Source organism: Hoplias malabaricus, chromosome 8 (genome assembly GCF_029633855.1).
Source record: "Hoplias malabaricus isolate fHopMal1 chromosome 8, fHopMal1.hap1, whole genome shotgun sequence".
NCBI classification, from domain to species: Eukaryota; Metazoa; Chordata; class Actinopteri; order Characiformes; family Erythrinidae; genus Hoplias; species Hoplias malabaricus.
The window spans coordinates 35044731-35059640 of NC_089807.1; the positions used below are offsets into that span (position 1 = coordinate 35044731).

Sequence of the window (14910 nt, forward strand, 5' to 3'; positions counted from 1 at the left end):
CTGGCTTTATAAAACACCTGAAATGAACTTTAAATAATTTGAATTAATTACACATTTACAGATTAAATAGAGGAGAAATATGGAGTCGTTTAATGATAAGGAAAAAACTAAGGAATCACCTTTTAATATGTATTTCCATAACAACAGGGGCAGTTTGTTCCTTAGGGTGATGGGGCGATGCACCAAAAAAAGGGAAAGGGAGGAAACTCTTTTTCGTTTCTTTCTACTACAGTAAAAACCCAAGGCTCTGTATTTACCAACCTCTGCCAGACGGTTGGTCCCGCCTTTAAGTATCACACTCCAATCAGCGTTAGGTTTTGTTCCATAGAGTCATGCCTCTTTTTTTTTTTTTTATTTTGGGCAATTTCAAGATGGTGGAAATATGGTGCCCCAGACTCCTCATAAAATTTCATGTTAAGGCTCTATTTTTTTCCAAGCTGAACAGCCTTCAGTACATTCTGGGAGGGCTGGCCTCAACAGACTTTCATCATATACAATGTGAGGTGTTTTCCAAATGGGCCCCATACTTTATTCCCTACATTGCTCATTAAGCTGGTCTCTCTTCAAAATATCTGTGAGGGCAAATCAATGGCATTTTATTTGTTTATGACCACAGTTGATTGTTGATTGCTGTAGAGGCAAAGTAACTTTATTAAAGAAGACATTTTTATAATGAACTCTTGGATAAAACTCTCCACAAATACTCTACAGTATGTAGATAAAGAGAATGCTTTATGAATGTAGTGGTTACTGTTGGTATTTCTACATGAGGTGACCACAGAAATAAAACTCTTCAAAACACTTAAATCCTGATTAATTTGTGCAGTGTGCCAGTTGTCTGGATGGCTAGCACTGTTAGCCCAGTGAACAAGTCACCTATCGCAACAATTGCCCCCCACACTGAGACATTTGGAAGGAACCGCCACTGATAACAAATACTAACACAAGTCTAAAAACGTTATTTCAAAATCATTCTACATTTAATCATTTGTGCCAGGTAAAGGGCTGGGCAGATCACAATCATTGCCACAACAGGTGTGCATTGAAAATTTGAACACTTTATTTCATTAGTAGAAAATAGCTTTGGTGATGAAATCATTGCTCAGAATGATAATGCATCTTGACACAGCAATGAGTGTTAAAGCTTTCCTGAACGGTCCAGATTTCAAATAATCAAATAAATTCAAAGATTTATGGTGGATATTTAAAAAGTAAAAACATCTAGAACTAATTCTGACATGAAGTGAACAAAGAACAAACTGATCTGTTTCTTGAACTGATGAAACTGTTTCTTAAATTTGAATTCCTTTTCAAACATTCAAATATTACACAAAAATTGTTAATTATAACTTTGTTTCTACATTTATTTATTTATTTTTGTTTTGTTTCTACATTTATTAGCTCTGCCCTATATTTATTTCCGTACCTCAATATCACAGAATTAAAAACACATAAACAAAGACAGTGATTTGAAGTATCTCAAGACCTTTAATAAGTAGGGTAGGCATTCTGGAACTTTCCCAATGCTGAAATGCCAGAAGACGCCTTCTTCCCCTCGCCCCTCTATATGGTCTGAAAAAATGACATCAATTCAGATTATTTAATTTTATTTGTTAGAAATGTTTCAGAATGTTTAGCTATTAAATTTAAGGTGTTTTTGTGTTTTTATATATATATATATATATTGTGTGAGTGTATTTTTTTAAGTTTGCTGCAAAGTAAAGAATCCTTTATGTATCCTTTATGTTTGGTGATTCTGTTCATAAACTAGTATGTCTGCAGATTCCATTTTTTAAAGTGTGGTTTGCAAGACATAAAATCCATTTGAACTTCTCGCTTGCCTGATTTCCTAAAGCCCACTAGCATCTAGTCGAAAGGGCCCACAAGATGCTGGCTGATTTTTTTATTGCCTCTGGTGTGCACACAGGATTAGAAATACAAAATACGTCCACCTGTCCAACTCTTTCCTACTTCTAATAGCTGAGAAACAGATGTCGTTATGCACCGCACATGTTAAACAATTCCTTGCTGAGTCTGTTCCACAGTAGTATGTGGCATCATAGTATGAGCATCATAGGATTCCTCTCCTGGGTAGCTGTTGTTGGCATTTCTACAACTTCATTAAAGGGCACTTAATTAGCACTCATGTAAACAAATGGGACTTGTTGGTCTCCTATAGAAGTCTAGCACACCTAGGTGAGCCTAATTTGTGTGTTTGTGTGCATGCAGACAGAAAAGAGAGCAAGAGGGAGGTCAGCAGGGAGTGCTGTTTATGTTCAGGGTTCTTTTGCTTGATTTACATTTACAGATTTTGCAGTTGTGGAGACCTCTGGTGTTATCAACCGCATACATTTGCATTTTTAATTTGAACGTCAGCTTTTGTAGTGGTAAAAAGTGTACTTTAGGCTCAGACTGAGTAAAGAATGCCATAATATCTTCTGAAAGTGTTGTTGTATGAAACCTTTTCAGCCCTTTAAATTAATAAATGTTTTTTCTACATCTTCATGACCATCTGTGCCGTTACTGTAGACCCTCTTTAAAGATGCAGATGAAGAAAAATCACACTCGGGGTTCCTTTCAGAGGCAGTGATAGCTTAGCCTGTTGTAACAATATTTAATATTTTTGTCTCTTCATGTGGTAATGTCAAACTAATGGGAGATTTGTTTTCTTGTTTTTGCTCCAACAGGCTACTACACTAACTGGCTCATTTTTACAATGGAGATTCTCCAGTGTCTTGTCGACTTCTTTATTTGCTCTGCACATACAAGGTTTTCTTCGCTCCTCTGAAGGACTGCAGCTTGAGCTGGTAGGTCGTCTGATATGTTTTTACATGCTCTGTGTTGTTGGTGTGAGAAATGCAGACTCCAGTATGGCAAACTTGAGCCTTATTGCTTATGTGAGTCTTAAGTAAGGACTCTAGTGATTAGCACTGTGGTTTAAACCCTGCATTTCAATGAAAATCGACTTCATACTGCCTGCCTATGTTCATATAAGTTCATGCATTCGCATTGCTATGATACGCTGTCCATACTTTTTCTCCCACAAGTGCCTCAGTGAGTGTGTGAACAGCTGAAATTGCATCCTTTATGGAAAGTGAAAAAAAATAATCCCCGTTTTAAACAAGATTTCTGTAAGCTGAGCGTGTGAAAGGGAGAATTAGAGACACCGCTCTTTTCAGTTGGCTCAATGTGTTCAGTATGCAAATGTGCATTTTATAGGGAATATGCAGAAGCGTAGCAATTCCTCATATGTCAGGTATTTCTGTGCATTTCATATCAAGCATCTTGATACTCTAAGTCAAAATTTTTACAGATTCAGTAAGCCTGTTTTGTAAGTCAGCCAGTGCTGTTCTTGTCAGGAGGATAGAAAGCATTCATGATGTATCTGCAAAATGTTATAAGATTAACGCTGAATTCTTTGCACTCCAGATTTAGCCACGTGTTTTGTGTCAGCAACATTATAGAGTGTATTATCTTATTTTATTTTATTTTATTTTATTGTTAAATATATATATGTAGGATCATTCTGTAGTATTCTGTTGAGGCATATGAAAGTAATTGTGGGTGAAATGGCAATATAAACATACACCATATGGGCACTCAGGGCTTTAGAGGGAATATATGTTGCATTTATCTGATTTCTTCACAAATATGCCGAGATTTTAGCTATGTAAAGGATGCATTTGTAAATAATCATCCATCCATCCATCCATTATCTGTAACCGCTTATCCAATTTAGGGTCGCGGGGGGTCCAGAGCCTACCTGGAATCATCGGGCGCAAGGCGGGAATACACCCTGGAGGGGACGCCAGTCCTTCACAGGGCAACACAGACACACACACATTCACTCACACACGGACACTTTTGAGTCGCCAATCCACCTGCAACGTGTGTTTTTGGACTGTGGGAGGAAACCGGAGCACCCGGAGGAAACCCACGCGGACACGGGGAGAACACACCAACTCCTCACAGACAGTCACCCGGAGCTGGAATCGAACCTAAATAATCATAAATGAATTAAATATAAATTTGTTTTTTGGCGACGATTGCCCTTTGAGATGTTTTTATTTAAAATAGCAATAGTCACAACACTGCTCACCTCATTGTTGATTTTAACGCCAAGATTTTAAATTCTGTTTGATTTTTGCTATATTTTTTTTCTTGCCTGACACACTCGACACAGTGAGTTTCTGAAGCTCTCAGCTCTTTCGTTATCATCTTTGAGTCACATTGTCACCCTCTGTATCACTCATTTTTATATCATGTGGATCTAGGCTATATTTCTGTTTCTCTTGATATGTCAGTCACCCGCCGTTTCTCAGGTTCGTGGTCCTACTCCTTCTGTTGATGTCTGTCTCTCTTTATCTTCCTCTCACTCTCATTAACTTTTCGCTTTATTCTGTCTGTCCATCTGTGTGTCTATATTGTTTTGTATTCCTCCATCGCTCTCTCTACCTTTCTTTGTTCAGTCTCACTGTTTTCTCTCTTTAAATTATCTGCTGCTGCTTTTTTTTTTTGGCTCTGTGCCCCAGGCTTCTCTGAATGAGTCTGTATGGAGTCCTTGGAACAGCGGATTGACTTGTGGGTGTGTATGCAATTATCATAGAAATGATATTGAGTCAGTTCCCTGCTCTGTGGCTCTGCAGTGGATTGTGTGCGCCGCTGCGCCGTAGCCAGCTTGACTCACAGGTGAACTCAGTTTTGTGTATTCGTGGCTGGAAGGCTGCGAAGTCACTGCAGCACATTGTTATTGCTCGACTTTCATACAAATGAGTGTTTTTGCACTAATGACAGAAGGTCTGTTTTATAAAAGCACTGCAAAGATTCACATGCTCAGCCATGTATAAAAGGATTTATATCCTTGAATATTGGTTTTAAAACCGTTTTCGGAGTTCACTGTTGTGTTACACGACTATATGCTTTTTTTTTTTTTGTTTTTTGTTTTTTTTTGCATAATTTATGCTTGAGCTTGACACACCTGAATGTTTCATTGGAAGGATCACACACAGTCAGGATTAGTGTGGTTTCTATATTAAACTTTTTACAGAGCCTAGTGACCTTATAACATTTTTATCTAGCGCGAGTTGCTAGTGCTGAGTTCAGAAGGTAGACTGCATTTTATTTTATATTAAATATTAAATTAAACCCTCTCTCTCTCTCATGCGCACACACAGGCAGCTCCTGTTTCGTCTCCTACCTCACGTAATTTTCTCTATTTAAGCTCCTACGTCTGATGCTATTGCTTTCCCTGAAACTTTCCCTAATTCAACAGTCATCAAATCTACATTGAGATATTGTAATAATATTTGTCAGCCAGCTGTGTGCTTTTGCGCCCCCAACCTGGTAATCTCCCAATAATAGGACCAGCGCTTACGGTTGTGCCACTGGGGAGCTGCTGCTTGCACTATTACGAATTCGTATATACACGCTTCTAAATATGCACACACTGTATTATAAGCGAAATCTGTCTCTCTCTGTTGAGTACTACTAGCACTGTATCTTGAGCTCTGAAAGCTTTTCCATAATGTATGATGGCTCCTTTCTACAGTCTAGCCATTTTTTTCCAGCAGAGCTCCTGGAGCTCTAGTGTCCTTTGTGTGTCTCTGCTGAGCTGAGAGGGTAGAGTGGAGTGAATTGTAGAGAAGCTCTGAGACAGAGCAGGCAGGCAGCAGGTCTCTTAACATGCCCGGCTATTACGATGGCCAGCCATGAAGAATGAGTTCTAGTGCTGCATGGGGTGACATTCTTTTTTTTTTTTTTTTTTTCTTGCGTCTATTAGCAGAAGCGTTCTCGGGCATATTCTAGGTCGGATCTATTTAGAGCATTTGTTCCAGCTCAGGTTTATGTGTTTCAAGTAAACGGGTTCTTTACCATATTTACTGTATATTTTTGAAGAAAGAATATTAAGTTCTAAATCACAGTTTAAATTTTAGCTTAAACATTGTTCTCCACTGAAACATTTTTAAACATATTTTATACAGTTCACAAAAGATGTAGGGAACCCTTGGAGCTAAATGTGTTCCTATATATATATATATATATATATATATATATATATATATATATATATTTCTCCAAATACTTCAGTTCTGAATTATTCCATGTATGTATTCAGTGAAGAAAACGTACCTCAGTGAAAGTAATATATATATATATATATATATATATATGCTTTATTAGAGAGAATGCAAGAGTATCATGAGATATATTGTGTACAGACAAAAACCTGCAAAATATCAAGGTACAGTTTCTATATCCGTTTTGCCCTGCCCAAGTTCTTACATTCTTTATTTTCTTGACTGTGGCTGGCCAGGTGCTGCTGGCTCTGAGCCTTTAAGTTTGAGACTGTGTTCTCAGATGGTTGGTCTCGACGTGGCTCTTTTGTAGCCTGTTGACCTCCTGGTGATCCCCACTTTTCTCTGGCAGCAGTTCCGGCTCTACAGAGGGTCATATAGTGTGAAGTTTTTTTTTTTTTTTGGGTCCAGTGTAATTCAGGACTACATATGGGAGTTTTGTGTGGCAACATTCCAGTGTTAGCTTGTCTGAACATGCTGAGACCTTTTTCTGCTCTTCCCTTCTTGAGTGCTCTGAGACAGACGGTATCCTGGAGACCATCGTCTCGGAGTTGGAACTCTTTATGTGAGATCCAAACACCCAGCCCTGTCCGGTCTGAGCCTGATGATTTGTTTTGGTTGTCTTTTTAAAAACGTTTTCATAATCTATAACACTTTATAAAGGATTAATCTGGTATTCTAATCATACACAAGATAAAATGTAAAATATCCTATGCCAAGTCCATTAGAGCTTCACAAAGGGCCCACCCCACTCTCTTGCTACCTGCAGCCATTAAAAATTCTATTATCACCCATTGTTCCTACACCTAACCACTAAGGTTGCTGTGCCCATGCATGTTCTGATCAACAATCAGCTATCATTAACAAGTACGGTTATTCATTGAGCCCATCACATGAGTACCCAAACTACCCACTGTATCAATAGCTCTTCACAGGTGTCATCAGGTAAGGACTTTCCCTCATCAGTTTTGTGCTGAATTAAGCCCACAGCACCTCCAGAAGGCTCAACAGTGAAGTCTGGCATCCCAGACTCACTTCCCTCTTAGCTAACTTTACAGTCCCATCTTACCCTTAACCGTCAACAACCGTAAATCCGCACTGGCCTCCCTGGTGACTAAGGCCGCATTTAGCCCCACTGGCACCGTTAATGCATGCTCAGTGCCACCAGTTCCATGTGAACTTTACATGCTACATCACCAACAACCACAAAAGAACCTTTTACAGTGTATTTTCTCAACAAGCCTATGTTCTCCTTATCCACAACCACTGACTAGACCTTTTAGCTCTTTCTGATAACTCCTTCACAGCTGCCCTTAGTTTTCGGCCTCTAATGCCGAACTGCAGAAGCAGGGATGTGGCAGACTTGGCTACAGATATGTGTATATATATATATATATATATGTATATATATATATATATGTGTATATATATATATATATATATATATATATATATATATATATATGTGTGTGTGTGTATTGTATAACTACACTGAGGCCAGATATATATATTATTACTATATATATATATATATATATATATATATATATATATATATATATATATATATATAGTAATAAAATTGTGTGTTCTGTCTGCATGTATTAGAATAATGTTCTTTAAAAACTGTAACTGTGTTACAAAATTTTATATCGTGATAAATATCAATATTAATTAATATAGAAAAAAAATATCATGATATAATTTTTTTCCCCATATCGCACAGCTCTACAGTTTACTCAATTCTTTAGATGGTCATATTTTTATTACTTGTGGCTACAGGAAAAATTACAGCTCCAAAACTAAAGTCATTTTGAGACAACATGCATATAATACTGTGTAAAAGCCACAGTAAATATAGGGAAAATATATTGTAGAACAGAATTTAATAAAGAGGTATTTGTGTTCATCCTGCCACTGTGAGACAACAACTCAACGCAGAGTCAATGAAGCTGTCAAAAAGCCCTTACTGAGAACTGAAAATAAACAAAAACAAAAATAGTAAATTAAACCAAGCTGCGGTCTGCCCCAGAGCCCATTATGTTGGAGATTATTTGGATTTTGAGAATGAAATCGACTTCCAGGGCTGATTTGTAAGCGCTGGTGATTTATAAACTGGAGTGACTGAGCATGTGCTTGAAAGTTAAGTTTCAAAATGAACACAATTAAGTCCTTCACCCACCAGTCAGATGCACTAGAGGTAGCCCAGATTTTCACATCAGACAGTAACATCAGTCGAGGGTATACTTCAGTAAGTCTAGATGTACATATTTTGTTTCTGTATTGTGGGTTCAATAAGGAGTTAACCTCATCTTGTTGAGTGTGCCTTTAGTCTTGTGTTTCAGCTCAGTCCCTCCATACATACCTCCACTGCCCTGTCACCATGACCACAGCCCTATAAATTCTCCTGTTGCAGATGTTAACACAGCAGTGCAGTTCCATTTGCAGAAGCATCTCAGGGATGCAGGATTTATGTTTCCAGGGCCAAAGGATGTTGCTGTCACAAGCACAGGGGAGATAAAGTTAGCTAGGCTGAATTTAATAGATTCAGCGTGGCACTGTGGTGCTGACGGGCACATAAGGCAGTCTGTGTGTGTGCCTCTCTCTCTCTCTCTCTCTCTCTCTCTCTCTCTCTCTCTCTCTCTCTCTCTCTCTCTCTCTCTCACTCTCTCTGGAGGTGGGCATTCTTTCTTTCCCAGCCTTCTCTTTTTCCCACATCACTTTAGTAACCCCCCCAACACACACACACACACACTGCCCTAGATCTCCAGCTATCCATCACCTATTGTTCTTGTTTCTCTTTGCCTGTCCCTGAACTTCCTGACACAGAGTTTCATTTATATGATTTTTTTTTTTGTCGCTTAAAACTGTATCTTCCACAAAAAAACCCCCCAAAACTTCAATACGTCAAATCCTAGTGACAACACTTATTCAGTTTTATTATGTTAAACAGAAGTTCTACTGTATTTTAAAAATGCCATTAAAACATTTTAAAAGTACTTTTTAAAAACATTACATTTTAAATAAATACCCCCCTCCATGGTGTGTTCCTGCCTTGCGCTCAGTGATTCCGGGTAGGCACCGGACCCACGGTGACCCTGAACTGGATAGGCGCTTACAGACTATGAATGACTGAATTATAAATAAATATTTAAAGGAACATTAGGTAAGATATTCCTCCCCTCCATCCATCCATCCACCCACACACACACACACTCTCTCTCTCTCTCTCTCCTGGTGCCCATCCTCTCCAGTGTGAATTATATTTACAGCACTGTACTAAAATCAGTGGGGAGGGTAAGGGAGGTGCTTTCCAAACCTCCAAAGTTACATAATGCAGCTTCTGCAGTGCTGAGTCCATAGTAGCAACAACATATTGTCGATTATTACAGGTCAGTGGAGCATCACAATGATTTTGAAGCTATAATTTTAAGGTAAAAAAATATTAGGTAGTGTTGATGAAGTTAGGTGGGGGCAGATGACTACATAATGTAAACATTATGTAAATGTAACATAAACATATAAGATCGCCTGATGTCCAATCACCAGCTTGTTGCTGTACACGGCATGTTGCCACTGGTGGTGTATTTTTATTTATTTGTCTTTTGGTTGTACTAATGTTGTCATCAAATTCTTTGGTGGTATAGTCCTTGCTGTTATCATCAGTTATTTTGATGCTGTCCCCGTCACTGTTTTTTGTCACTTTGTTAAAAGTTCTGATGTTGGATGTGAATGTATTCAAAAATCATTATTTTATTGTTAATATCAAAACATTTTATCCATATTGCTTTACTCTTTATCGTGCATGTGGCTGAATGTGAGCAAGTCTTGCTGCTGGTTACTGTTGCTGCTAATAGTTTAAAAACCCTGCTCTCTCTGAAGAAAGGTCTGGCTTGAAAGAATGCGACAAGGTGTCGCATTGTTTTATTTACAAACCATGTACCTGTTCGCTCTCCTTATCTCATCTGCACTCATGCTTTCTCTCTATTCCTTTCAGTCACCTTCTCTTTTAAACCTTTATCATCAATATAACCATTCACTGCTGTAGTCTGCTCCGCCCACCGTCATCTCAACATCACACTTTCAGGTCTCTTTCTCTGTGTGTGTGTGTGTGTGTCTCACTCACTGTCTCTCTGCAGTGCTTCACTCGAGTGCTCTCCAGTCCTGACGAGCCTCCTCCAAACGGACCGTCTCTGGAGGGCTTTAGCAGGGTTTAGAGCTCTGACCTGATTCTTGATCGCCCAGCCTTTCTCTCAATGCCTACAGACTACAGATCGACTCTTAACAGTGACTACAGGAAGAGATGGAAGAGATAGATGATGAGGCTACAAGATAGAGCTGCTTACAGTGTAATTTATTAATTGTTATCCCAATATTGTCCATAATCCTGACATCTTAGTAGGCTTAAGTATGCAGATAAGCTGTTAAACCTATTGCAAGTCTTTTCACTGTGTGCAGTGTCTTGACACATCTGTTGCAAATGAGTGGTTAGGCTTTCTAAAAAGAGAAAAACGTTTAATAAAACAACCACCATGTCCATAACCAAGGAGACTGTGACAGTCTATTAGAGCACTGTTGAGTACTTTGTTTATTTATCTTTGAGCGTCCGAATCGTAAAGTCGATTCTGAGGGCACTACAATCTCCCACAATGCACTTGTAATTTATTGTAAACATCATAGCATCAACATGAGTTCAATGTGGACCAAAATACATTGCGACTTTCTCTGTTACTAAGCAACGGACAGCAGAAGTGTCCGAATTCAATTTTGTTTCTTAGCTCTACTTAGTGGCCGATATAGTGCCTCACCAAATAGCACAATACTAATGAGGGATTAAGGAGCCATTTCTGTAACAGCCAGTGCATTGTAGCTGCTTTCGTGCAGCAATATACAGTAATTTGTTTCGTTTACATACATACATAAGTTACTGAATATTTTTTAATGCTTATGTTTTGCTGTAGTTTGTGTTTTTTTTTATGTTTGTTTATATAATTGACTTAACTGAATTCCAATTTTCACTGTAGGAAGATAACATTGCTTTCTGATACACCAGGGTACACCAGAATTTTGATATTTTACATTGTTAAGACGAAAGAAAGGGATTGTACCTTACACGGTCACCCTCCCCCCACTTTTCTCTCAGATTTAACACTCTTCCTAAAGGCTTTGATTTGAAATGTTTATTGAATGTTTCACTTAAATAGCTTTGCACTTCAACTATAGCTTACCTTATTTGGTAACTCTGCTTTAATATCATATCTATTGTTGGAAAGCTAAAATGTCACACCTTTATCTTGATGCTAAAACAATCCAAGAGGAAGTGGAAATCAGTATTCTCTCTTTTTATTTTAGACTAATATTTTTACATTCTTTTCCAGATTGTTGCTTTGGAAATGTATTTTCTCTTCTAATTTATTCACCGCTTCCCTGAAGTATCAAAACTCCATCTCCTCATGTGCACCAGTGTAATAGCAATACTAGTGTTTTGTGCGTATCACTGGGCAGTTAAGAAAAATGTAGAATCTGAATGACAGGGTAGAGACTGAGAAATTTGCAGAAAGAGATATAAAACAAAATAGATTAATTAAAAAATATTTTAATGGGAAGCTTGAAAACAAAAAATAGTGGCTGTGAGAGACAGGTTGAGATGAAAGCTCCCCTTGCAGAGTTTTAATTCCAGACCCAGCAGGTGAGAGTAAAGACTGTCACTTCTGATGGCGGATGTTAAATTCCCCATACGTAAGGCTGCAGAAGCCTCTTCCTCGACAGGCCACAGAGTAGACAGTAAACATCCCGCCCCACATTACAACACCATGAAAAGGACTAATAATTCATGTTTCATGATTTGTGACAAGTAAATTATTAAAGCAGAACTGTCTGTAAAGATGCTGTGATCATGGCCCACTTGTTTTATTGTGGAATGAGCCTTTACCCAGCATGGCAGTGAAGGTGAAATGATGCATAGATACTTTCTTCTTTTTCATATGAATCCACTTAGAATTTAATGTTAATTTAATGTTGGTGCTGAGTAAAGACACATACTGATTTAATCATGAATTCCTAAGCCCTGAACAAGCCCTGGTATTTATATACAAGCCCTGTGGTTTCTTTACCAGTTCACAATAAGAATCTAGCAAACTGTCCTCCTACACATCACACACAGCCAATTCATTAGTTGTTAGTGGCAAATGTAGGTTGTGATATGCTGAATCTCAGAGCAATTGCCAGATATATTGAAGAGTCTATGTGTTTCATATCAATATGTTTGAGTGCAAGTTTTAGATAAGGAGCAAATAGGCAATATTCTAAGGTGCTTTAAGGAAAAAATAGGCTTAAATAATTTGACATTTATTCATTCGTTTTCTGCTGTGGGTCCAGGGCCTACACTGAATCATTAGCTGAAAGGCAGGACCACCAGTCCATCACTAGGCATCTTAAACTCAAACAGGAACACCCATGGAAAGTCTATCCATGTATGAATGGGGTATTACATTTTGGGAGAATATCAGAGCATCCATAAAACAAAAACATAATATAGTGAGAAGAAATCGTGTATGAAATCAACACAATTATAATAGAATAAGGAAAAATTATGTTCCCTAATTAAAGGTACAAATATATACCCTTAAGGGGTACCACCATGGTGACAAGTTTTCTGACAGTGAACATAAAGTCAATCCTTAACTAACAGTGCGTTTTACACCGATTTATTCTTATTGAACTATTTGGGTAACTTCAGGCTTGAGGGCAGCATTAGGCTTTCTAATGTTATTTTATATGTTTTAAAAAAGTTCTAATATAAATCTCAGTAGGAGAATCAGAACTGCCCTCATGCATCATTATCATCATCATCATATAAAAGAATTAAGTGAGAGTTGAATATGTCCTTTAGCGTTCCCAGAAGAGATGTTCTAAATGTAGAACAAACACCCCACTCTAATGCTTTTCTTGCATCTCTAAAGATTTATGCATGTGTTTTATGCACTTTTCAAGTAGTAACAAATGGTGGTAATTGTGTACTATTTTTTTTCTTAATTTTTTGTGCATTCTGCCTCACACTAAATTCAGCTGAATAGGCCTAATTATGCACTCTGTAATGAAAACTGCAGTTGCAGAATGTTCTTTAAGTACTGGCGGAATCCATAATGGGATGGAAGAAATACTGCAATGAAGTGTAATTTATCATGATCACAATAAAATATCATCATATTTCTCAACTTAATTATATACATGATTGATAATGACAGCTCCGCTCTACTACTTTCATTAAAAAACAAATTATGTCAACTTCTAATCCACTGGAAATGTACAAAATTGATATATGGGACACTTTCACTCTATTCCACAGTATAAACAATAAAGTGAGAGAGTTTGGAATTCTTTAAAGGGGACATGCTATGGAAAGAAAATCTGTTGTCAGATTGAAACCAACCCGCAAACATATTTCCACTACATAATATTAATATACTTTTTTTCATTAGTGTGTAGGTTGCTATCTCACTATTTCAATATACGATCTCATAATTGTGATATACAAAGTCGTTATTTTGAGATAATATCTAATTATTTTAAGATACAGAGATACTATCTCATTTTGACTATGTCATTGTTTGCAGGTTGGGTTGTGTTATTTTGAGGTACTAAGTCAATATTTTGAGATAGTATCTCAACATATTGACTTAGTATCTCATAATAATGAGATAAAATCTGAGATAGCAAATGGGCCATAGAAATTAAACAACATTAATCAAAAATAAAAGAAAAAGAGGGAAAGGAAAGACGTTGCTCTGATTTTGTGTCGCTTCTTAAATAGAGCGCAGAGGCTTTAGGATCGTTCCACCTTTTCATGTGAGAATCTACAATTACACCGCTGGACACCTGTTCTGTGAGAATGAAAAGACCACTTTAAACAGAGGAAACACAACCACAACAAACCTGTGCAGTGTACTGACAAAAATAAGAATAGAGTAAACACTATCAAGTGAAAAATAGCTAAAGTCAGTGTGCTGAAAGAGGCCCTTCTAAACAGGAAGGTTTAGACAGGGTAAAAACAGTGCTGTGTTGTTGGGTCCCTCTGGTATTTTGACCAAAGCATGTCCCAGACATTTCATTAAGACCCCAGGGAACTATTAGGTCTACACTCATTTTACAAGCTGTAAAACCAGCCAGAGCATGACTGCGTTCACCTGTCTTCTGCTCCACTCTGTGGTCAGTAATGTACAGTGCTGTGACTGTAAAGCAGCTGTGCAGATAAAAGTGGAAGAGGATGAGGTGTAAATATTTGGTTGTCTCTCGCTCTCTCTGATGAGTGTGTTTGTAAAGGAAAGAGTGCAGCATGTGTAAGAATTTGTTCAGAGTCTGACAAACTGAACATGTGATTGGTCCTTCGGTGACGACTGCATTCCCTTGTTTTGGTCATGTCCTCCAGTGTAGCTTTGTTGGCATTTCTGTCTTATGTGTAATGGGTGTATATAAACCAGTTGTGGTGCCTGGAGCTCTAAAAGCTAGGCTGCTTATTGAATGTGCTCTAGCAGCATCCTTATTTAGAGAAGTGAGCCGTCAATCTGACAACTGGCGTATACTGATAATCCAACTAAGCTGCGGTAACACGGGCGTGTGGTAATCAGCGTCAAAGTTTTGAAATACCTCCAGAGACTGGTAGATTTGTTTGTCTGAACAATCTCTTGTTTGGACGTGTAGCTTTTCTCACACTGTCGGTGTATTTGCAAATTAATTGATCCCCAGATCTTTACATCACATGGTCTAGGAAACCTGCTCTTTATTTGGTTCTTCTGTGAAGCTTCTGAGATGGTGTAAATTTTCCCAGACAAACTGG

At 37.9% G+C, this 14910-nt stretch overlaps 1 protein-coding gene across 3 annotated transcripts in view; it reads left to right on the forward strand.

The window, feature by feature from the left end:
• Positions 1-14910, forward strand: part of ndst2a (N-deacetylase/N-sulfotransferase (heparan glucosaminyl) 2a) — a 160283-nt gene that overhangs the window by 23555 nt on the left and 121818 nt on the right. For all 3 annotated transcript variants that reach the window (XM_066678766.1, XM_066678765.1, XM_066678763.1), the window contains exon 2: positions 2688-2807. The gene's annotated coding sequence lies outside the window, so the exon portion shown is untranslated. The remainder of the gene's footprint in view (positions 1-2687; positions 2808-14910) is intronic.